Genomic DNA, 23,302 nt, shown 5'->3' with positions numbered 1-23,302 from the left:
GTGGTTGCTGGGGCCATTTGAAAGACTCTTCGATGAGCTGCTGGCAGTGTCTGGTGTCAGTGCATTCACTACTGCAGGGATCGGCAACCTTTGGCATGCAGCTCATCAGGGAAATCCTCTGGCGGGCCAGGACGGTTTGTTTACCTGCAGTGTCTGCAGGTTCAGCCACTCGCAGCTCCCACTGGCTGCGGTTTGCCGATCCAGGCCAGTGGGGGCTGCGGGAAGTGGCACGGGCTGAGGGAGCTGTGTTTGGCCGAACCTGCAGATGTGGCAGGTAAACAAACCATCCTGGCCTACCAGCGGATTTCCCTGATGGGTCGCGTGCCAAAGGTTGCCAATCCCTGCCCTACAGATTTATCTACATCACACTTGTACCGATTAGCAATTTTATGGGCAGAGAGGACAAGACTGGCAAAAGGATTAAAATGAGATGCTGACTAGGCCATGACTCCAGTTGGTGGCAGAGTTGAATGAAATTTTGCTATTTATCAAAAACAGATTTTTTTATGAAAACATTTAACTTTTTTTTCAAAATTTTCTATTCTTTGAAGAATATTGACAAATGTTAATAGAAAAACTTAGCCTGTTTGTCTTCATTCAAAATATTTGTTTCATTTTTCTGTAATATCAAGTTTGAGCACTTTATTTGAAAATAAAAATGTTTAATGTAATAAGACAATCCATGAAAAATTCAAAAAACTGAAAATCATACATTGTTCCTTTACTAATTCACATCTGAATCTTTTCCCTCAAATGCTTTTTTAATTAAACACCAGCCATTCTGACTCTCAGGTATAACTTTCAGTTTTTGTTTAATACTCATTGTTCAATGTCTCTTCAGCGTTGGGAAGCTCATATACTGTAGCTGATGGTGCTTTTGCAAATACATGTGATGTATAAACTGGAGAACAACTTATTAACTGTCTGGGCTAACCACAAAAATGCGGATTGGATTTTAAAAGACTGACATGAAAGCAAGAGAATGATGAAAGATCCTGCCTTCCCAATCACACTCTGTCACATCTAGGTACCACAGTACGTGTGGCCTGTTTGCTCTCTTTGCGCACCTTGTGGTGCTAGGATTATTACATTTCTGATGCCATTTGGTGCTTTATGAAGTCTCTCTTCTAGGCTACAGTCACCTGCAAATGGGAGCCAAGACTGGGACGTGGTATTGTGGGTTAGAAATTGATTTGTTTACCATTTGATTGGCTCTATACTGGAACAATCCAAGATTCCACTTTAAAAAATAAATCCTATCCACATCGGAGTCTTTGACTGTAAGAACTTAGTGGCCAGGTGCATTTCACTCTGCACTGTGTACTCAGCAGTACCCTCACACAGAACTAGTCAATATGCCTGTTGAAGCATGGTTGCTGTAAAGATGACGATGCTGATAACTCTAGGAGGATGAAAAGATGGTTAGCTGTCTCTCATGCCTTTTATCCAGGTGTAGATTATTATTTGAGTGATAGCCTGTCACATGTATTGTGCAGATATATAGCAACTCTAGGCAACTCTTCGGAATTCCTTGTCTTGTTTTTAACCTTCGTGTGTAACGGTAGCATCAGCCAGAGTTATGTGGTTAAATACGATATTCTGTGGCTGCTGCAGTGTGTTCTTCAGAGTGCTAGAAGTAATAATTTCAGAATCAATCTGCATAGCGATGGCATTTCTAGGGTGCCTATTACTTCAGTACCGGAGCAGTATAATGCTTGCTGAGAAATCAGTGCCAGTGCCAGTGCTTTGGTGCGTAGGTGCCATTCTACTCAGCTCTTCCTAAATTACAGTCCAAGGAAAAAATGTAATAGATTATGGACCCTATTGCTTGAAAAGACAAAATTTTCAAATAAATACGGTCCATTTTCCTATTGCGGTTAAACACTAAAGGTTTACTAAGTAGCTCTTGATACAGAGTACTGATAGAAAACCAGGTCTTCTTAAGTAATGGATTGTGCTAGAAATCTCTTGTGTCAGTTCTCCTAAGTATTGATATTCAATCATTAGTGCTAGAGTGGCTTGATCAAATTCACCACTGGGCAGTTGATAGGAGCTGGAGTAGCAGCTGCATGTTGCAGGGGTGTGTGATCATGTTGTTCAGTTGGGATGCATGCATTTATTCAGTTGTAACAGCTGGCCTGCCCCCAGTTTTGGACTGGAACCATATGCAGAGTGGTAGAGCCCTGTGCTTGGATTTGCTGCAAAACCACAAGTTCATTCAATTACGGGCCCACATTCGAACCTGAACTGAGTTTTGCATTTATAACAAAACCCTAAACCAAGTAAATTTTGTCTGGTTTTGAAGTTTTACTGCCAAGATTTCAATGTTTTGCACTGCTTTGAGGAAAAAACCATTTTGTCATTCAAATCCCTCTCCCAACCATTCCCCATGAACCAAAAAAGATGCACAAATATCTCTGCATTATTCCTTTGCTGGCTCTGACTTACTGTATATTTGGCATCCTCCTACATGTAAAACTGAGCATCGTAGCACAGAAAATGAATGCTGCCCACTCTAGAGCCAGAACCAAACTTGGAGACAACCATTCTAAATTCAGCCTTCCTGACAGAGCCAGAAAATGGGCTGGCAACTTCTCAGATGACCCCCTAATGGGCAATGCAACCATTTGCATGCTCCACAATTTAAAAGGGGGAGCCACTGGGATCTGAAAAAGAAAGATACGTACAACAAAGGCTGGTAATGACATAATGTAAGTGCGGCCATCTACCTGCCGTTCAGTTGGCACTTTATTGATAGTTTGCAATTACTGACCTATTTCTATCACAAGGGGCGTCTGCAAGGGGAAAAAGGGTCTCAGTGTAATAAGCAGCCCTGGAGCCTTTATAGCATTTCAACAAAAACCTGTTTATTTAATATTTACTGCCCCTTTCCTTCATTCAGGCTGACTTTTATTGACAATACTTCTGCTCTGCAAAGGAAGCCATAAAGTTTAATGTTGATATACCACTTAATTCTGTTTTTCAAGATTTGAATTGACATTACATGCAAGTTTTATTGGACATTTTATAATTGTTATTGGAGTCATGGTGGCTAGGCTGAGTAAGTGTATTTTTCCAGATTCCAACTGGCCTGGAGAATGTTGCTTTGTCGGGAGTCCCCCTCCCGAAACGGTGTGAATTATTCTTCTATTTCACGCTGTAATGAAAAGGTGTAGGGAAGAGACTTTCCATCATTGCCAGTCCTGCTAGGGAGAGGGTAAGGAGCGTGTGATTCCAGCAGAACTGAGGACTACGCTCACGGGGTATGACTCGATGACAGAATTACAGTCTGGTTATGCTGTATCGTGCATTTATCATTTGCAATACGTAGGATACCCTTGGGCAACCTACTGTGGGGAAGCTATTGAGCAGATCTGTCTGAACATGAATGAAACATATGCAGTGACTCTTGTAAATATAGATATGTAAAATGCTCACTTTCCTCCTCTCTTGTTCAAATATTTGTTGTGATATATACACTGCATTTAAAGAGAAACTGACAGTGTTGGCTGGCCCCAGATTTTACCCTCTTTTCACCCCTCCCACTAAAAAATGTTTTTTTCTTTCAAAATATCCACCTCACTATAATTGAGAAGTTTCTTCCCTTCTGAAACCTGGGGCTGTATCAGGCTTAAAACCCAGAGGCTGGGCTGGAGGACCAGACAGCAAACTTAGGTCCTGTCCCTGATTGTTTCTTGGAAATGCACTGCATGCGTAGATAAAGCACCAACCCTTCCTCTTCGTGGTATTGTTCAGGTGAGCAAAGCAGGGAGGTTGAAATTGATGGGAATTGTATGTGCTAGACATCAGCCTGCCCTGTAGGCTCAGAGAACTTGAACCAGGTAGGAAGAGTGAAGATGTGTGCTACACACCTACCATCTTCATGAAACCTGTTGGTCTGAGCCAACCAACCAGAGAGCTAAGATTTGAAGAATGCTTCAGCCTCGTAACTGCAGGTGGTGGTGGTGGTGTTGCCTTTTTTTTTTTTTTCTGTTGAGTGTGTATTTTTACTGCCTTAGGTGTGTTTTCTGGAGTAAAGGGAGTAAATTTTGGGCCCATCCACCTTGACAAATGTCCCTTTAACTAAAGCTGCCTCTTATTTCACTCTCTGGCTGGATTCCTAGGTAGTGATATAATCCCTGTGAGCCTGAGAGCGTCCCAGTGCCAGAGGGCGAGGGGCTCACTGGTATCAGGGAGTGAGTTTCAGCTGGCCTGACCAGTTCAGTGTACTCCCAATTCACTTATAACATAACTCACACGACATCTACTAGGTACAGATTATCATTAGAAAGCCAATAACACACGGATCATTACTGTTCCTTATGGTGTATATATGGTAAACACCCAAAGGACTGCAAATGTGAAGGAAATATGGGACTAAAATGTGTTTGAACCAGCCAAGTCTAGAGACTGGGTAAACGGGCTTTTTCCAGACAGAGGAAAGGCCAGCACCTCTATCCAGGTGCAATGGCAATCACAGACAGATGGCCGTTCATTGGCATATCAGTGGCTATGGGGACATATCAGTTTGCATTGTAGAAAACCCCAGAGGGGAAGAAATCAGCATGGAACCTTCTCCATCAGACTCCATGGCCTCTTTTCCGACAGCAGGGACACCGGTTTTTGAGAAAGATATGTTTCAAAAGTTCAGTGAACCATGAAAGAGATAGGCAAAGAACCCGAGTGATCTCTCACCTAAGACGGCAAAGGAACCAAGCCCTTTGGATTTGTGGGGGATTTTGATAAAGGGAGGAGTCAGCCATCTTCATGCAAGGAAGTGTGATAAGAATCTTACCTTAAACCAAGACATAGTTTTGTAAAGTCTTGGTCTCTAGAAAGTGTTTCTCAATTTTAGTTGCTTGTAATCATTTCTATCTTTATCCCTTATACCTGGTTTGAGCTCCCCTAAAACCTCTCTTTTTGATTAAACAAACATCTTTTATTTTTATTCTAAATCAACCCCGTACTGTGTTTGCCTTGACGTGGTGATTATCTCCAGTTAAAACAACAAGCTTCCTTCTCTTTAAAGGAGCAATGGACATTATTACTCCTCCAGTTGTTCCAGGACGTTTCAGGGCAGATGGCGTGGGGAAAACTTGGGACTTTGGGAGGGTGTTGAGGTCACTTGGCTGGGAGTACCAAAGAGGGTGAAGACCAGTGTGTGGCTGAGGTGTAACAAGCAAGCTGCTGGAGTCAGAGCTGCTCAAAACGCAGGTGCCTAGTGTACGTTTGGATGCTGGCTGGGAGCGTCCAGACAGGGAGCTACAGCAGCTGAATGTTTCAAGGCACCAGGATTAGAGGATAAGTAGTGACACAACCTCTCACTAGCGTGAATTGCACCTCAGAACACCACGCTCCCCAATAAGTCAGACAACCTTATTTGTCAGAAACTTCATAGTGTAAACAGACCTCGGTTTAAAAAGCAAGCTACTAGTGAGAGATGAATGCTGGCTGGTTCCCATTAGAAAAATCATTACTCGTCATTATTAAACACCAAATTGCCAAGAAAAAGGCTTTGAGGTTTACAGTTGTGGGTGTAGTTCTTGCAAGCATCTGCACACAGAGATATTTGCAGTCAGATAATAGTGCCCAGAGCCCATTTGCCCAGGACCGAAGGTGAGTCACAAGAAAACGTCACCCAAGATTTAAGAGCAGTGAGGCCAACCACCATCAGCAATTTATCCTCATGGCAGGCTCAGAAGCAGCTCTCAAGCCATTAACACAGCTGCACACAGTGTCTGCCAAGGGGCCAGGTGCCTCTGCTGGAAGACTCTCTTCCACAGCTTGGCATGCATGTCCCGCTACTGCTGGCTACGTCTTGTGTGTGTCCGTGTCTATAAGTGCCGAGGATTCCCTGATGCTGGGAAAGAGATTGAAAAGGGCCATTGATTGATTGCAATTTAAACCCTAAAACTCCAGGACAATAAACTTTAACTCTCAAAGAGATTGTTGGGGAATCAAAGCTTTGGGGGCCGTGTGATTCTAACGCTGGTAGAGCCTGTATCAGACTTCCCATAGCTCAGTAACTACAGCTGAGTGGCATGGATGGAGTGTTCCTACAGAGCCGTATGATTTTATATGCAGCGTTTGTGACCATCATTGCTTGACAGCACTGCAGTGACAAGCATTCGCTCTGCAGTGGGATCCAGAGCAGCGTCCCAAGAGCCCTCATCTCTGGCCGTGTTCCCATGACCCACACGTCATGTGTTCATTTCCACAGATTTAATAACACAGTCAAGTTCTAACGTAACTAATATTTTATATATTGGAGATTCAGGTGGGAAATTGGTATGAATGTGACCCGGACATACAATGAGCAGATACTGTGCAAGCTGCTCACTTCTTTCCCCAGCACGGCCCTGCCCGTGCAGCTCAGCTCTGACCTGCAGCACCCCCTGCTGCTGCAGTCCTGGTCCCCACATGCCTGCGTCAGTGTTCTTCATGCTGCAGCTGCAGCAGCCTCTGCCGTTGCAGTACTGGGCCCACATTCTTCCTGCCAATGAGCCTCCAGCCTTATGCAGAGTGCACCAGTCCTGGGGGCTGGCTTAAGCAGACTATCAAACTGCACCCCCATTCTCTGCTGGGCAGAAAGGGAGATTAAGATCAGGCTAGGAGGGTCTGCTTTTTGTTTCAGCTTCTGTCAGGATTTGACATCAGAACTTTTAGCTTTTTAAGACCCAAGAGTAGTGTACTAACCGAGCACATATGCAGGGTGCCCTATTTTGACCATCTCAGCTGGCATGCAGATATTACCAGGTGATAATGCTGGGTGTCTACTCCACTGTGTGGGCTGCTTTGTGTTCGGGATGAAATCTCAAAAGAGGAGCCAATGGATTCCAAGGTAAATACCCACCGTTTGTTTGAAAAACCTTGTTTCACGCATTTACGGTATAGAGAAATCCAAATCTACAACAGAAATAAAACTACATCAACGGTTAACTTTTCAACATCATTACGGATTTATTGTAAGCAGGTGCCAGACTTGACGTGCCGAGCCACACTGCTGCAGATTATCTCTGCCAAGAATAAAAATAAAGTGGAGGCCAATAATTCAACCCCGTCTTTGCTCAGTCCTGTACTGTTGCCCTGTAAAAATAACATGGTGCAAAATGTCCAGATTGAGCCACGGAGTACTCAGAAGAAGCCGAGTGAGTTTAATCTGTGCTCACAAATGAGCGTTGAGTCTTTAGCACTCTTTGGGGGGCTGCTAAAGATGCAAAGCTTTTTGCAAACACTTATTTTTGCTCTTTCTGGATCCACATGAACATTCTGAGACTGCTGTTCGGAGTCTGTCCCATATTCACTGGGCTACTTCACATGGGAAAAGAGAAAGTCCAGTGGATAGGGCACTAGACTGACCATCAGGAGATCTCAGTTCTGTTCCCATCTCTGCTACTGACCTAGTGTGTGAACTTCGACTAGTAGCTTTTCCTCGCTGTGCCTCTGTTTCCTCTCGCAGCCTTTATCTTCTCTGGTTAGACTGCAAAAAGTTTGCAGATGACACAAAAATTGGGGGAGTGTTAAATAAAGAAGAGGACAAGTCGCTGATACAGAGCGACTTGGATCGCTTGGTAAACTGGGCACAAGCAAACAATGTGAATGTAAATGTGTACATCTAGGAACAAAGGGGACTGTGTACTGGGAAATGGGGACTCTGAAAAAGATTTGAGGGGAGAGGTGATGAGTAATCAGCCCTACGTGAGCTCCTAGTGTGAGGCTGTTGCCGTAACAGCCAATGCAATACTCAGATGCATAACCAGGAGACCTTCAAGTGGGAATAGACCAATTATTTTATCTCTGTTTGGCACTGGTTGAACTGCTGCTGTAATACTGTGCCCAGTTCTAGTGTACGCAGTTCAAGAAGGATGTTGATACAGTAGGGAGTGTTCAGAGAAGAGCCAAGAGAATGATTAAACAATGAAAAAATGTGCCTCAGAGAGAGAAATTCAAGAAGCTCCACCTATATATTATAGAGCATTCAGCTTAACTTCAGTACCCAGAAAGATAATGGCGCAAATAATCAATTGATCAGTTTGTAAGCATCTAGAAGTTAATAAGGTGATAAGTAGCTGTCAACAGGGTTTTGTGAAGAACAAATCACATCACATCAGCCTGATAACCTATTTTGATAGGGTAACAGGCCGCCTGAGTGGGAGGAAAGCAGTGGATGTGATATACCTTGACTTCAGTAAGGCTTTTGATGCTGTCTCACGTGACCATCTCATAAACAAACTAGGGAAATATAGCCTAGACCCCTGGTTCTTAATCAGTAGTACATGTATGCCTGAGAGTACACAGAGGTCTTCCAGGGGGTACATCATCTCATCTAGATGTTTGTCTAGTTTTACAACAGGCTATATAAAAAGCCCTAGCGAAGTCAGCACAAACTAAAATTTCAGACAGACTATGTATATATGTTTATACTGCTCTGTATACTAGACACTGAAATGTAAGTGCAATATTTATATTTCAAATGATTGATTTTATAATTATATGGTAAAAATGAGAAAATAAGCAATTTTTCAGCAGCAGTGTGCTGTGACACTTGCATTTTTATTTCTGATTTTGTAAGCAAGTTGTTTTTAAGTGAGGTAAAACTTGGGGTATGCAAGACAAATCGGACTGCTGAAAGGGATACAGTGGTCTGGAAAGGTTGAGAGCCACTGGCCCAGACGAACAATCTATAAGGTGGGTGCACAACTGGTTGGAAAACTTAACAAAGAGAAGCTTCAGGGGTGACTAGATTACAATCTATAAATACCACATGGGGAACAAATATTTAATAATGGGCTCTTCGATCTAGCAGAGAAAGGTATAACATCATCCAGTGGCTGGAAGTTGAAGCTAGACAAATTCAGACTGGAAATAAGACTACATTTTAAAAAGTGAGAGTAATTAACTATTGTAACAACTTACCAAGGGTGATGGTGGATTCTCCCTTGGTGGTAATCACGACTGGATGTTTTTCTAAAAGATCTGATCTAGGAATTCTTTTGGGGATGGTCTATAGCAAAAGTGCTATGCCGAGTCTTCATTTATTCACTCTAATTTAAGTATGCCGTGTGCCTATAACACATTGTAATGTTTTTAGAAGGTCTCTTTCTGTGCGTCTATAATATAGAACTAAACTATTGTCGTATGTAAAGTAAATAAGGTTTTTAAAATGTTTAAGAAGCTTCATTCAAAATTAAATTAAAACGCAGAGCCTCCCGGACCGGTGGCCAGGACCCGGGCAGTGTGAGTGCCACTGAAAATCGTCTTGCGTGCTGCCTTTGGCACACGTGCCATAGGTTGTCTACCTCATTTTACAGCCTGTGTTAAAACAAGATTGTCAGAGTGGTCCCTTCTGGCTGTGGAATCTCTGACTATGAAAAAAACACTCTTTGGAGCCAAGACTGTCTCTCTCATTTTGTTTTTACAGCTCCTAGTTATATAGGACATCCCGGCTGGGATTTTTACAGGGTTACTGTCCTAAAAATAATGATACTAGTCCTGCTTCTGGTGAACATGCCCAAATGGGGATGCCCTTTTCAAACCTCATACTTGTCTGGTGTATTCAAAATAGATACAACTTGGAGAACTCCTGTAACCCCAAACTTTTTGAACTTTTGGTGAACCCATATTTGGTACCTAGAAACCACAGCGATAGGTGAATCAGACAGACGGTTGTTCACACTGTTATGGGTTAAATCTGCAGCCTCCCGTTAAAGGTGGTTGGCTAACATGTTTTGATAATGGTTTTAATAAGTGGTTCTCGCCCAGTGTGTCTGATGAGAGCAATCTGCTGGTTTTTAAACAGAGATGGGGCCTGAGCCTCAGAGCATAGATCTGGAACCAAAATACACCCAAGTTCAGGGGAAGTCAGACCCAACGTCATGTTTGTTGTTGTTGTTCATCCTAGCAGCAGTATTTCATCAGCTTCTGAAGCCACAGCTGAGATCAGGGCCCAGCTGTATTTAGCTGCATACAAGCACATCGTGAGAGAGTCCTTGCTGTGAAGATTTTACAATCTAAACAAACAGGACAGATAAGGATGGTGGATGGGGAGGAGAAACACAGAGTGGGGAAGTGACTTGACCATGGTTGCACAACAGAGCAGTAGCAGAGCCAGAATCCATTTCTACTGATTCTGTTCAGTTCCTCTATCTAGGAGGCCACGCTGCCTCCTGTCGCTCTTTGGAAGTATTGCTTTGTTCCTCTCCATTCTCTTTCCCTTGAGTTTCTCTCTCCTCCGTGTGTGTTCGCTCCCAACCACCCACAGCAGTGCTTGGAGGTCTAGAACAGGCATCCATGGGTGAAATCTGAGAGGGGAAAAAACACATACTAGCTACTTTGTGAGTGTCTCGCTGTTCTTTGCAGCTGGCTCCTAAAACCCTGAGGTTGCATGTTTCTGACAATGTCCAAAGCACAGCCTACACCAGCAAACGTATTTCTTGGCTCCTCAAGCCAGGCTGTAAAATTACACCGTTTGGCAAGTGGGTTCAGGAAGGGAAGCGAGAGGAAAGCCAAGAAGTAAAGGAAAAGCCACCTTGTCCTATGCACTGGCAGGTAGCGTTGGATTAGAGAGCAGTGCCAGCAGGTTTCAGCTGCCAGAGTGGGAGGGGTGGGGATGGTTACAGCAGGGTGGCGCGGATCAGGGTTGCCAGTGGGAAGTCTCCCAAGAGAACACAAATAATAATAATAAAGGGAAAGTGGACAAGTTGGAAAATCAGGGCAGATTATTAACTTCCATGGCACAGTTCTCAGAAAAGCAGCAATAGAGAAACAGGCCTGAATTTTCAAAGCAGCCTAAGGGATGTAGGGAATGGGATTTGGGCAGCAACCTCCTTGAGGTCTTTTGAGAATCCCAACCTCTGAACCCTTGCTCCGATCTCACTCTGTCTAGATACATTGACGTCAAAGGAGTTACTCTAGGTTACGCTGGTTTGAGGTCAGATTTGCGCCCACAGTTTAAAGAGACAAAATTAAAGCGCCTTAAACAATATAAAGTGACAAATTCATTGAGTCGCAGACAATTCCTTGTAAGCACCGTGCGTCGATCCTGCTTCCTGTGGAAGTTTGGCCATTGGTCACAGTGGGAATTGGATGTTCCATGGGAGGTTAGGGGCCATGTATATAAAGGAGAGGCTACAGTGCAAACAAAGCAGGCTTGCAAGCCTTGTGAAGGTCAACTGTTAAATCTTCAGAAGCCAATATTGGTTCTAATTCAGAGTATCTAGAAAAACCATTCCTCAGACAGTCCTCACGGAACTGTCCCCATCCCCAACCCTTTGTGCAAGCAGCTATAAAGGAAAAAGTGAGTCTTGCTTTCAGGAAGGAAGTGGGGGAACGCTAAAGAATCAAAATAGACTCTGGAGATTAGTGTGTGACTTTAGCAAAGAACGTACCCACGGGGGGGTAGTAAAATTCAGGGAAGTGTTTGTGGGCAAGGAGGAGGCCCCAGCCTCGGAAATGAGGCCGACACGTTTGGATGCACTGCACATCTCAGTTTAGCAGCTGAGCACGACATACGACACTCTTGGAGTGTCTACATTAGAGCTAGTCAGGTTTTTGTAGAAGATGATTTTCAACAGAAAATGGCTTTTTGGTTTTGACAGGGTTTTTTTTTTCAGAATTTTGCAAAAAAAAGAAATTTTTTAAATCACTTTTTATTTGGCCCAAACCAAAGAAATGTTGTTTTAAAAAAAAAATCACTTTCATTTTCTTCAAAATTGTTTGCAGAAAATAAAATACATATTTTGACCATCTTTTGTCCAAATGCTAAAAATGGACAGGTGCCCATCTCAGCAAACCCCTCCCCAGGCCTGCTGACAGTGGGGGGCAAAAGGGGCAATTGCCCGGGGGCCTGGACAATTTAAAAGGCCCCAGGGGCTGTCATCACTGCCATGGTAGCAGTGGCTAGGAGCCCTGGGCCCTTTCAAATCGCCCAGGTGGACCTCAGGCTCATAGACGCATGCGGACTAGCGACTGCTCTGGGCCCCGCGGACTGGCGCAATTGGCCAATGTGGTCAGTCCCGGAAGTGACGGATTTGTCACTTCTGTCCTGGATCCTGCACCACCCTGGGATGGCCTTGGCCCTGGGGCCCGGAATTGCTGTCAGCGAGCCTGCCCCTAACCAAGCTCATTGGTTCTTTCTGCATTGGCGTATGAGAATACAGGGACAAACTGGATGTCTAGCCACATAACACAAATTAAGTCGTGCTGCAGTGTCACAGCTGCAACATATTGTGTTGCTAACTTAGGAGCTCGCAGAGGTCACAGCAGCAGCCAAGAGAAAAGGAAAAGAATAATTAAACAGCCTCCAACAGCCCCTCTCCTATAGAAAGTACCTGGATCCAATATTTGTTTTTACTTGTCATAAATTTGATATGTTGAGCTCATGGTGGTGTAAATCAGGAGTAACTGGGTTTACATCAGTGTCAGACTGTTCTGAGTGAGGCCATAAAAGAAAGTTCAGAGAGTAATTTTGGATCCAGGTTAGATTCTGATCTCACTTACACTGGAGTATAGGGTGACTCCAGATTTACATCCAGGATCAAAGGACTGGTAATGGAGCCTTTTACTCATACTGGGGAGCGCTTACTCATGGGAGTAGTTCCATTTAGGCTATTGGAGCCGTTTGAATAAATGCTCAGCAGTTGAGCGGGCTGCGAATGATCATTGGCCTGTGAAAAATTTTGAGGAAAATGGGTGGATGGTGGGGAGAGAATAGTTTTTGAAAAATAATAATAATGATGATGGTGGGGGGGGGAGGTTCATCATGAGTTTTTCATGAGTTTCCACGTCAGGAGGTGTGGGGAAAAACATTTCTGTGAAAAACTGCCATGCAGCCCAGTTCACCATCACAAATAAGGGCTCTCAGTGTGGCACAGAATTTGGGCCCTAGGTGAGGGATGTTGTGTGTAGGGGGCGCGGAATGAAGGCTGGGATTGCTCTACTAAGATTAATAACAATGCTCACAACTGCAAGATCCCTGAGGCTGTTGCTGAGTCCATAGTAATACTAGCTTACCCAGCACTGGAACACGGCTACCAGAACTCAAGGAGGACGCCCAGTTCAGTTTACTCTGACCCCGCATCGTGGCCCAGTCCACAACGTCCTTGAATTTCCAGGGCTCATCAGTGCCCGCGTCACCTTGATCAACCAAAAAAACAAAAGAAACGGGAAGTCAAAGGAGTGAGTGTGGAATTTCCATTACATTTAAACCATTTTACATTAAATACCAACCTAATCAAAAGCAATCTCGTTTAACCTAACTGAATCCAACGATTTCAACATTTCTATAGTTGATTTCACATATAGCCTGATAACTATTACATGGACAGGCTTCCATACCAGACACAAGAATACGAGCTCATACCACCCCGAACTGGGTAAATTGCACTACTCCTATACGAGTGTCTGGTATTAGTTAGCAACAAGTTAAGTTCTTTCATTTTGCAGTAGTCAGAGTGGTTTAGAACACTTACTGTTAGCCATAGGAGTGCGCTTAATTAGCTTCTGATTCAGAGTTCTTTTTTTTTAAAAAAATCATTAAATAAAGTGTCACCCCTACCCAGTGCTATAAACTCTATTTTGATTGTGGCTGCACTAACCCCTTTGGGCGTCATTCAAATTGTACTAAACAGTTTCTAGAGAGTGCTGGTTTCTCTCAAAATAAACTGAAGCCCGGCTTTGACAAGCTCTAATGAAAAACAAATTGTTATATTACTTAGAAAAATAATTTGAAGGAAGTTTGAATTAGTTGTAAAGGTGGAAAAGGTTCAGCTACTTGAAAATAGTATTTTGGAAGGTATTTATTTTAACCAGTAAGCCAGTTGCCTTGAAATACAGCCTTATTTGTTTCAGAATGCGCCTAACAAGAGACATGAATCATGCAGTTAATCAGTATGTGAACTTGATTAATTGGAAGGGGGACCGTCAGTGATTCCAAAAGGCGGGGCTGCCTGGCAGTATTCTGAAATGCAGCTTTCAAGCTGGTAGGATATCCCATCAATCATGCTGCTCGCACTTGGAGAAAAACACAGGAGAAAAACCACAACCCCAGGTTTTGGAATTTTTGATTTAAAATAAAATCTGGTTATTTGGGATGTTGTCAAAATTTACAGCCAAGGTTTCAAAAGTGGCTGGTGGTTTTGGATGCTTCTGTTTTTGGTTGTTCAACTGGAAACACCCTAATGGGGCTCGTTTTCAAAAGGGTTGAGTGCTCAGCACTAGCTGAAAATCAAGCCCCTTTAAGGTATCTCAAGTTGGTCATCCAAAACTCATTTGTCCTTATCTGTGCTGCTGCTAACACTTTATATTGTTAAACTTGGGAGAAAAAATTAAAATCTTAGGCCTTGATCCTGAAATAGGATCCATGTGGGTGAACTCATTGAGGGTGGAGATAGGGGAAGAATCCCCATGTGTGCTGCATGTGTGCAGGAATCTGCCCATGAAAATATGACTGCAGCATTAAGGTCTAAGTTAATTTTTATCATTTGCCGTGGTTGTTGACTTCTTTGCATTTCACTGAGTTTAGCCAATGAAAACAGACTGCCTGGTTTACATTAGTACATATTGCCAGCCACATGTGTTCAAAAGTGACAAGTCAGGCCCCCAAAATCATGAGATTTAAATAAATAAGTAAATAATGAGTTTTTTGTATTTGTTTTCTGGTTTTCAGTTCTTTAGGGTTCACCCAGGTCACATTTTCTATTCTGTTCCTTGCCATGTGGATTCTGATACCACCTTCATCATCATAGTATCTGAGCACTGTCCACTCATGCGTTAAACAACATGACTAACCATGGTCATGTGTGGTTTGTTTTTCCCCTGGGGGGAATTGTATGTGCAGTGTAGTGTTTAGGTTTCTAAGTTTGGGGTGGTGGTTGTTTTGAGACGGGTTTCGGGGGAGAGCAGGATTGGCTTTTTTAACATCTGATTTTCAAGTTATTTCTCTGTAATGACAAGGGCTAGAAACTTTGTGTTTTAAATGAAAGCTGGGATTTGCATGTAATCACAAAATGCCAGGACCTGGGGCTTGAAGAGAAATGCAAGACACCACAAGATTTGCAGTGCTGAACAAGTTTCTGTTCAACTTCGCTTTCCGAGAATGATGTGCTAGCAGAGTACTGCTGTTCTTTGGGTTCAAAACACTTCAGGGAAATATTAAAGAAAACCCTGTCCAATCAGAGCCAGATTCTGCTCTCCTTGGTTTTGATCTAAGTAAATTAATCTGAAGTCAGTGGAGTGATTCCAAATTTACACTAGTATAAATGAGATATTTACCCTGGTAATTATTCATTTACAGTAACTGATACATTTTAAGGCTAGAAGGAACCATTTATAGCCACCTAGTTTGACATCCCGCATAACACAGGCCAAAGAATCTTATCAAATAATTTTTGCATAAAGTCCGTAACTTCTGTGTGAGCTATACCATAGCTTTTAAAAATCTATCCAGTCTTGATTTCAAGACTTAAAATGAGGGAGAATTCACCAACATGTCTCTTGGTAAGTTGTTCCAGTGGTTAATTACCCCACTGTTACAATGTTGCATCTTATTTTACGTCTAAATTTGTCTAGTTTCGGCTTCTAACCACTGAATTTCATTATGCTCTTTTCTGATATTTACACTATTTTTTTAACAATATGTCACTAATAGTAGCTATATTCTTTTTTTTTTTTTTTTAAACAAAGTCTAAATTTGGGGGCCCAAATTTCCTTAGTGTGGTACCCTTTTAAATAATCATGTGCACGTGTTAAAGTTAAAACACGTGGGCGCTTACATACACACACACACACACACACACACACACACACACCAACCACCAAACTGGTAACAGATGGGATATTATAAACATGTTTTTTTATGTTTATGATACATGTTGGGTTTTTTTAAGTGAATTATTTATTAGTGTCTGGTTTAGATGTGTGAAAACAAAATGTGTCTGTTCAAATGGAAAATAGCAGAGAGCAAGTTTGGGGTTTGATTTGTTTTGTTTTAAAAAAAACAAAGAGGATTTCGCTGTTTATTCAGTGACTCCCGAAAACTTTCCTAGCTTAGCTGGGAGGTAGTTCCACAGTTACTGCCGTTAACCTTTTTCCTAAACCAGGGTTTCTTAAACAGGGGTCGCTGCTTGTGTAGGGAAAGCCCCTGGCAGGCCAGACCGGTGTGTTTACCTGCCCCGTCCGCAGGTCCGGCCGATCGCAGCTCCCACTGGCTGCGGATTGCTGTTCCGGCCCAATGGGAGCTGCTGGAAGCGATTTTGTTTTATTTGTGTGTGTGTGTGTGTGTGTGTGTGTGTGTGTATTACACACAGTTAATATTATTTACTGATTTTAGTTAAACTGGTGCTGCTTTGTGAGTAGCCACACATTCGTTGGTTAAGCCTAGCTTATATCAGTTTAGCTTACATCTATAAAAGCATCTGTAAATTTGCAGGTGCAAGCTAAACTAATATAATCAATTTTAAACTGACAGAGAGTCAGGACACAGAAGTCGCACTAGTTTAACTGAACTGATTTAAGTTAAGCTGGTGTAACTTCTGTGTGTAAACGGGCTCTAAGTCTTGCTGTCCAGTATGCTCAAAGAGCAGTGATAAAGGATAATTTTATAGGGTCTTACTTCAATAAAAATAATTCCATTATTCTCCCAGGGCTAAGTTGTTTGGTTTAATGTTTCTCAACAACAAGACTGCTTCCCATGATATGTTGTTGTGATTTGGAAGTGCTGAGATGAACACACTGCTTTAGGTGCTTCAGCCCACACTGAGTTTACACAGCTGTATTAGCTGATTCCCCTGGCACCACTAGATACATTATCTTGTTGGTGATGCAACAGTTAGAAATTGCAGGAAACCTGTATCATTCATTACTTTCATCTTCCTATTTAAAACGGCTTCAGCGTGCTGGAGGTGGTGATTCAGAGAATTTGGCGACTGATCAACAGACCTTAGAGCAGCTATGGTTTGTTTCCCCTGTTAGCTGAAGTGAGTGATTTTTGCAGTGGAATACATGCACAGGTCAGTTTATGTAGGAGCCACGTGCATACATCCGGGACAAAAATGTGATTCAGTCAGACCTCCTACTTGTTAATGGGGCTTAATAATAATAATGGTGCATAATACTTACGTAGGAATACCTTGTTCACAGGCCTATGCTCGTGTCACTAGACTGCACCTCTTTCGCTTAGCCATGAGGGGCTCACTTGCTTTAGTCTAGTCACTCCCAAGTGGAAACTGAAGCCTTGTCTACACATAGAGTTATTCCTGATTCCAGAATAAGTGTGTTCACACACAGAATTATTCAGAAAGAGCCTTTCTTTAAATTCGCATCATACCTTAATCAGAAACAACTTTCAAGTGTAGACAAACCCTGAGATCAGGACCAGTTGTTCATAGACCCAGAAGGTGAGCAGCCTAAAGGAACATTCTCTACCCATCGCCATCAGTACTTCTCTTGAGTGCCACTGGCAGGAGGAGAGATTAAAAGGACAAGTCCACAAGCCCGGCTATGCCTCTAGAGTTGATTTATTTAGATAATAAAGAAGCAAAGATCTGAATCCTCTTAAAAACCCAACCCTTCCTATTGAACACGCAGCTGTTAAATGTGTGCTAGTGCTGGATGAATCATCTGTGTGCAAAGAATTCTACTCTTACGGTGTAGAGCATGAACAGAAGGTTGTGCAACGAAGCACTAAGGAAAGTTGAGCAGGACTTCTCAGAATATAAACAGTAAATCCTTAAAAGTAGCTTGGAAATGTTTAATGCCAGGTTATGGCAAGTCCAACCTAGAGTTCAGTTTGGGAGACTGGGTTCACTCTGGCAGGGATAGAGGCCTAAAACGTTCCTTTTGCTGTACAAGTTGAAGACAGGAGGTCGGATATTTTAGAACAATCTTTCTCCATGTAAACAAATGTTTCTCTCTCTCTCTTGTCTGTGGAATGTTCCCCGGCCATTATACCTGGATCGATGGCATTGACTTTCTGTATTATGCCAAACGGCACATCCTACCTGGTGCCAAACTGCAGCAACCTGAGATGCTGAGCTCCCCTATTTGGAAGAGATGGGCCATCCCTTCCACTAACTAGAGAAGAGGTTAAAGTTCAGTTAATAATTCCATGTGATTGATTAGGCCTTTCATCACTGATGGAACAGAACCCTATTTTTTAAAAAAAATATGCATTAAAACCCTGATTCTGCTCTGAGATTCAGGCGTGTGCTGCAGGCTGCTGTGCTCTTCTCCATCCAGGATTGAGTTGAACTATAAACCTCAGCAAATTAAACGAAGAAAGCTAAAAGGTAATGTGTTGTCCTTCCAGAGCAAACATACCTTCACTGCTTTATGGCATCAGCATTGCTGCTTGGTTGTTCTTACCCAGAAGACAACGAGCCAGCATACTGGCCCAGACCAATGGTCCCATCTAGTCCCGTATTTGTCTCGAACGCTGGCTAGCACCAGAAAACACAGTTGTGCTCATCTGATTGGGTTAAACGCTATGTACGGCTGGGAACTCAAGGACTGTAACACAGGCAGCCAGAAGTCTAGTTTAAAAAAAAACAAAAACCAACCCACACACAACAACCCATACCTCACCCTATTGTATACATTATTAGGAAACATTTCTCCTCTTCTCCAGCTTGGACTAATTTTTTTTCTAAGGCACATGAAGAATGATGATCTTTGTCATATTTATTCTGACTAGTGGATCTGTAGATGCTATTTTGTGTCTTTCGTTTTAACTTACCTGACTTTTAACTGTACGATCCTGTGTCTAGAGTTCCACAGGTTAACTATATTTTGTGTTAAAAGATATTTCCTTTAATCCACTTTAGATGTGCTGTCTTTCTGTCGAGCAGTCTTTTTTTGGAAGAGGTTAAAATAAAGAAGTTCAGATCTTTCCTCCTGAATCTCTCATGAACCAAATAAGATGTAAGGGAAAGTGGTATGATAGTGACTGGGTGGAACCAACGGTCCGAGGAGTGTAATACGAAAAAGATCAGGTCATCTGCGTTGAGAGAAAAGGGGAAAGAATTATTTCTCATATCCAGTCAAATGACAGTCATCATTACAAAAGTGCCAGGTAATTCACGCTGCCAATAGTGTCTTGTAGAGAGAACTAGAAGGTAGGGGGAAGATAGAGAATACAAAGCAAGATCAAACAAAATGTAAATGATTTTTAAAAAATCAAATCAGATTGGTTTATTGGTTTGATATATAGTATCGTGGCACACATGACGAAGGGTGTTGATTGTTTTTATTGCACCAGTTATGTTGTTCATTCCATGACCAACCTTTGAGGGCCAACCCAGGTCCTTGTCTCTACAGCAATATGTAACAGCAGGAGCAAATCTGCCAATTCCCCATATCAAACATTGATCGTTACTGGGGACCAGATCCTCAGGAAGGAAGCAAAACTAATGTAAAAGGATCAGGACCAGGGGAGGTCATCAGTCTTCATGAGTCAAAATCAGCTTAGTTCCCCTGATTCAGAGGGAAGATGTGATGCTGCCAATGGCCAGTAAGGAATGGCCAGACCTAACAGCCCAAATGAAGGGCAATGCTCACTTTCCTGTGGCTGTTTAGGTGAAAGCATGGAACTGGAAATAGAAACTATAGCTTTAGATGTTGCCTTGCATGCTGTTTTCCCCCTCAGCCTGATAACCTATATAGGAAGTCACACTAGGCAGTTCCCAATACCAGTTGCAGTAAGCAAGAAGGGTTATTGGTACCCTGCAGTGCCTACGCCATCTTTAATGGACGATTTTGTTGTAGACCCCAGCTAACAAGATCTGGAGCTTGAGTGGGGTTGGACACACTAACTTCCCAGGAATCATCCAACTCTGCAGTCAAAGAAATGACTCTTGTTCAGTGCCCCAACTCCATGTTTATGGTCAGTCTAAAACACCACCTGTGATCGCCACATGCGTCCTCTGCAAAACTGCAGTAAATTAAAATACAACAGGGAATTTTAAGAATCACATCCTCTTCCTTCTTGGAGTCATGTTGCATCGACCTCAAAACATCTGGACTCAACATCTCCTGGGCTCCCAACGGGTCAGTTGTATTAAAGGTTCATCTTCCTTTGTTAACTCCCCATCCCTCCCCCCCACCCAGTACCTCCTCTTAATTCACTGCTGCTTTCCATGTGGTTGGCCTTGTATATAATTAGTATTTTATATGCTGTAAATAAAATGCACCATGGAATAATTTTAGATCTCTCTTGCTGTTGGTAAACACAGCTATGTAACCCAATGTGATTTACTGTGCTCATGAGAGAGGTCTTTAAAATACATGTCCTGATTTTTTTTAAGCATAGATTCCTTTAACCTGCAGGGAGGCTACATACATTAAAATATAATGTTGGATACTTCAACAACAACAAAAAAGAAACTCCATGGGTTACAGTAGCATAGTCACTTTTCTTCATTCCCCCTTTGCGTCAGAATGACTTTAAAGTGCACTGAGCTTTGGATCAGTCTGACCAAGAGGCAGCATGGAACCAGCTTCTTAGCGCTAACTGAAATCAAGAGTTCTGCACTCTACTTACCCTGCTGATGGACCTCGTTCTCAGACTGGACGGAAAGAGACAGCTGCTGAGCCGACTCTGTTCATAATTCATCAGGTCAGTGAAGAGGGGCCCTTGTTACTTTTAACCTCAAACAAGAAAGGTTTCGGACTTGAAAAGGAGCCCCAAAAGAGAGCGAGAGATGCCGAAAATCATCAGGTGGCCAAGCAGGAACTGCAGCAATCTATCAGCTGCAAAGCCCTGGCAGTTCCTGTTTGAAAGGGCTTTTCATTTGAAAGACTGAACCAAGCTATGCAGTAAAGCTTCGTTATAACATCCTAGGTTTACGATAGGCTCGCTGACGGGTAGTTACTGTCATTGTTCAGTTCATAGTGGGTTTGTTCACTTATAATGATGGGCTGGGACCTTGAATGTGAAATTCTTCACAATTTGGAAGGAAGGGGGACTGAGAGCTTGGTTTTGGTTCTGCATCAGATCCAAATCTGGAAGAGAGAGTGTTGTCATGTTCTGTTCGGACCCAGCATAAATCTCCTGGACAGTATGCAAAGGCACCATCTCCATCCAGCCTGAACCCCTAGCCTTTATTTGACCTTAAACCCAGTCAACACCTGATCCTGTGCAGACTATTGCTTGCTCATCCCATCTCTACTTTTAATATCTCTGTGTTTCCCTCTTGGAAAATGCGGCACTGTGTTCCTCTCCATTCCTACTCTGTGACCTCACTTTACCATTAAGTGTGTAATGTGGCATTCATTGTTCAGGAACTGACAGGAGAGTATCACTGTCAACAGTCCTGTCAAAACACAGTAGAGTAACACAATCAAACCCATGTCCTATTTTAAATACTTAAATGCAGTATTTCACGGATCGTCTTTTTTTTCCAGACAGCCCACTAAGTGATGTTACATCTGAGTATTATCACTATAGCATCAAAATCATTTAGTCATTGTCTAATGTGTAATGACCGGATACTCCTCTGTGCTGTGGTTTCATTTTGTGGGCCCCTAAAAATTTCAAATGGAGGTGCGGACCCCTTTGGAAATGTTAGACATAGTCTGCAGACCCCAGGTTGAAAACCACTGCCCTACTAGAAACAAAATCCGATGCAAGCTTTACCTCTTAAAGATTTAGGCCCCAATCCTGGAAAGACTTACATATGTGCTTCCCATTATCCACTATAAATAGTCCCTTGGAAGTCTACTCATGGTGCTTTAAGTTAAGCAAGTGGATGAGTGCAGAATCAGGGCCATATTCTGTGCTCCCCAACAGGCTGCAAAACCTAGTTGAAGACCGTGGGATTGTTGGGGAGGGGAAGAGGGGGAATCAGCATAGAATTTGGCCCTTAAATTTTATGATTTTATTTATTCAGAGAAATTTTTCTAATCCAAGCCTGGAAGGAGAAAGAAACCAAAAACCCAGCCTGTGGTATAACCAGTATAGTCAGAAGATGTTGTCATGACTACTAAACAAGAAACTTCATTTATAAAATGCAAGGAAACACATGAACGTTTTTTTTTTTAAAGGATGAGAGAGAGAGAGAGAGAGAGAGAACACAATCCTAAAATATCACTGTGATGCAGAGAAAACTATAAACAGACATGGTTAGGAAATTCCATAAGGAGTATGACTTGTGTAATATTAATCATAAAGGAAAAGATTATTAAAGCTCTAGTAAGTGCCAAATGAAATACTCCTCGCATGTTCACTGTGCTGATAAGACTCCTTTTGGTGTCCTTCTCTTTGTCTAAGTGAGCGGCAAGTGACGGAAATGTGCTGGGAGATGAATGGTTCACTTACATATGGCAACTCTACAAATGTCTCCTTGGCAAGACTTGCATAAAGCACTAAAAATGTTAAGGCTCAGTCCTGCGCTGGTGCCTTCTGTGGGACTGACAGGGTTGCGTCCCTCCTTGATTCTTCATGTGCACTGGCGATGAAGGGTCAATAGAACCCTAGAACTGCCGTCTCCTTTTCGGTCTGCTTGTCTCCCCCTTTCTGTCCCTTTTCGAGGGGCAGAAGGGATATATAAAAAAAAACACCTTATTTTTTAGGGTTTTTTCATCTACAAAAATTTCCGTTTCAGAAAAGGGCCGATTTTCAGAGAACGATTTTTTTTAATGAAAAACCTAGAGCAGCTCCGATGGTTAACATCGTTGTTTATTTGCCGTAGCCACCCGCCATGTGCTAGCAGCTTTGCAAACCCACAAGAAGGCTGGTCCCTGCTCCAAGGAGTTCATATTCTAGCGACAGGCCAGTAGGCAGACAAGTTCTAGCCCAGTGACTGGATGGCTCCAGGACATGCTGCTGTTTCTTTCTGTAATAGATGTGGAAACAAGAAATATTTTCAGAGTAAGCAGCACAGAGCCCCCTCCAGAGCCTGTTCTGCACAAAGCTAAATACCCATTGTTCTATTTAAATATAATCTCTCGTCTGTGTCCCCAGTCACAATGTCATGGTGTGACTGAACTCTGGATAGTCACTGTTCTGGAGCTAGGGACCCATGACCACCAGCACCATGGCAACAGTGGTGCCACCACAAGACGCCAGAAAGGAACTACTCCGACCACAAATGCCTATGGGCAAGGGCTGGGAAATACCTATGTGGCATCTTGGGTGGAAAATCCTGGGCAGGACTGTAATTTGCCGCTTCATTAAACTTCCCTCAGTCATGTCTGAGCAGCTCATGCATCTGTCACAAGCAGGGATTTCAACAGGCAAATTGCACATTGGAGATTAATGTCTTGTGGCACTTCCTGTGCTCTATCATATAATTTTGTTGTGAAGGGGGCT

The 23,302-nt window shown here is 42.8% G+C and overlaps 1 protein-coding gene across 4 annotated transcripts in view; it reads left to right on the top strand.

Moving 5' to 3' along the window:
• The window catches only part of LMF1 (lipase maturation factor 1), a 346,467-nt gene that overhangs the window by 249,284 nt on the left and 73,881 nt on the right, over window positions 1-23,302 (top strand). The window lies entirely within an intron of this gene.

Source organism: Chelonoidis abingdonii, chromosome 9, assembly GCF_003597395.2.
Source record: "Chelonoidis abingdonii isolate Lonesome George chromosome 9, CheloAbing_2.0, whole genome shotgun sequence".
Taxonomy (NCBI): Eukaryota; Metazoa; Chordata; order Testudines; family Testudinidae; genus Chelonoidis; species Chelonoidis abingdonii.
Note: the sequence above shows the minus strand (reverse complement) of the source record. Positions and strands in the feature narration are given on the sequence as shown.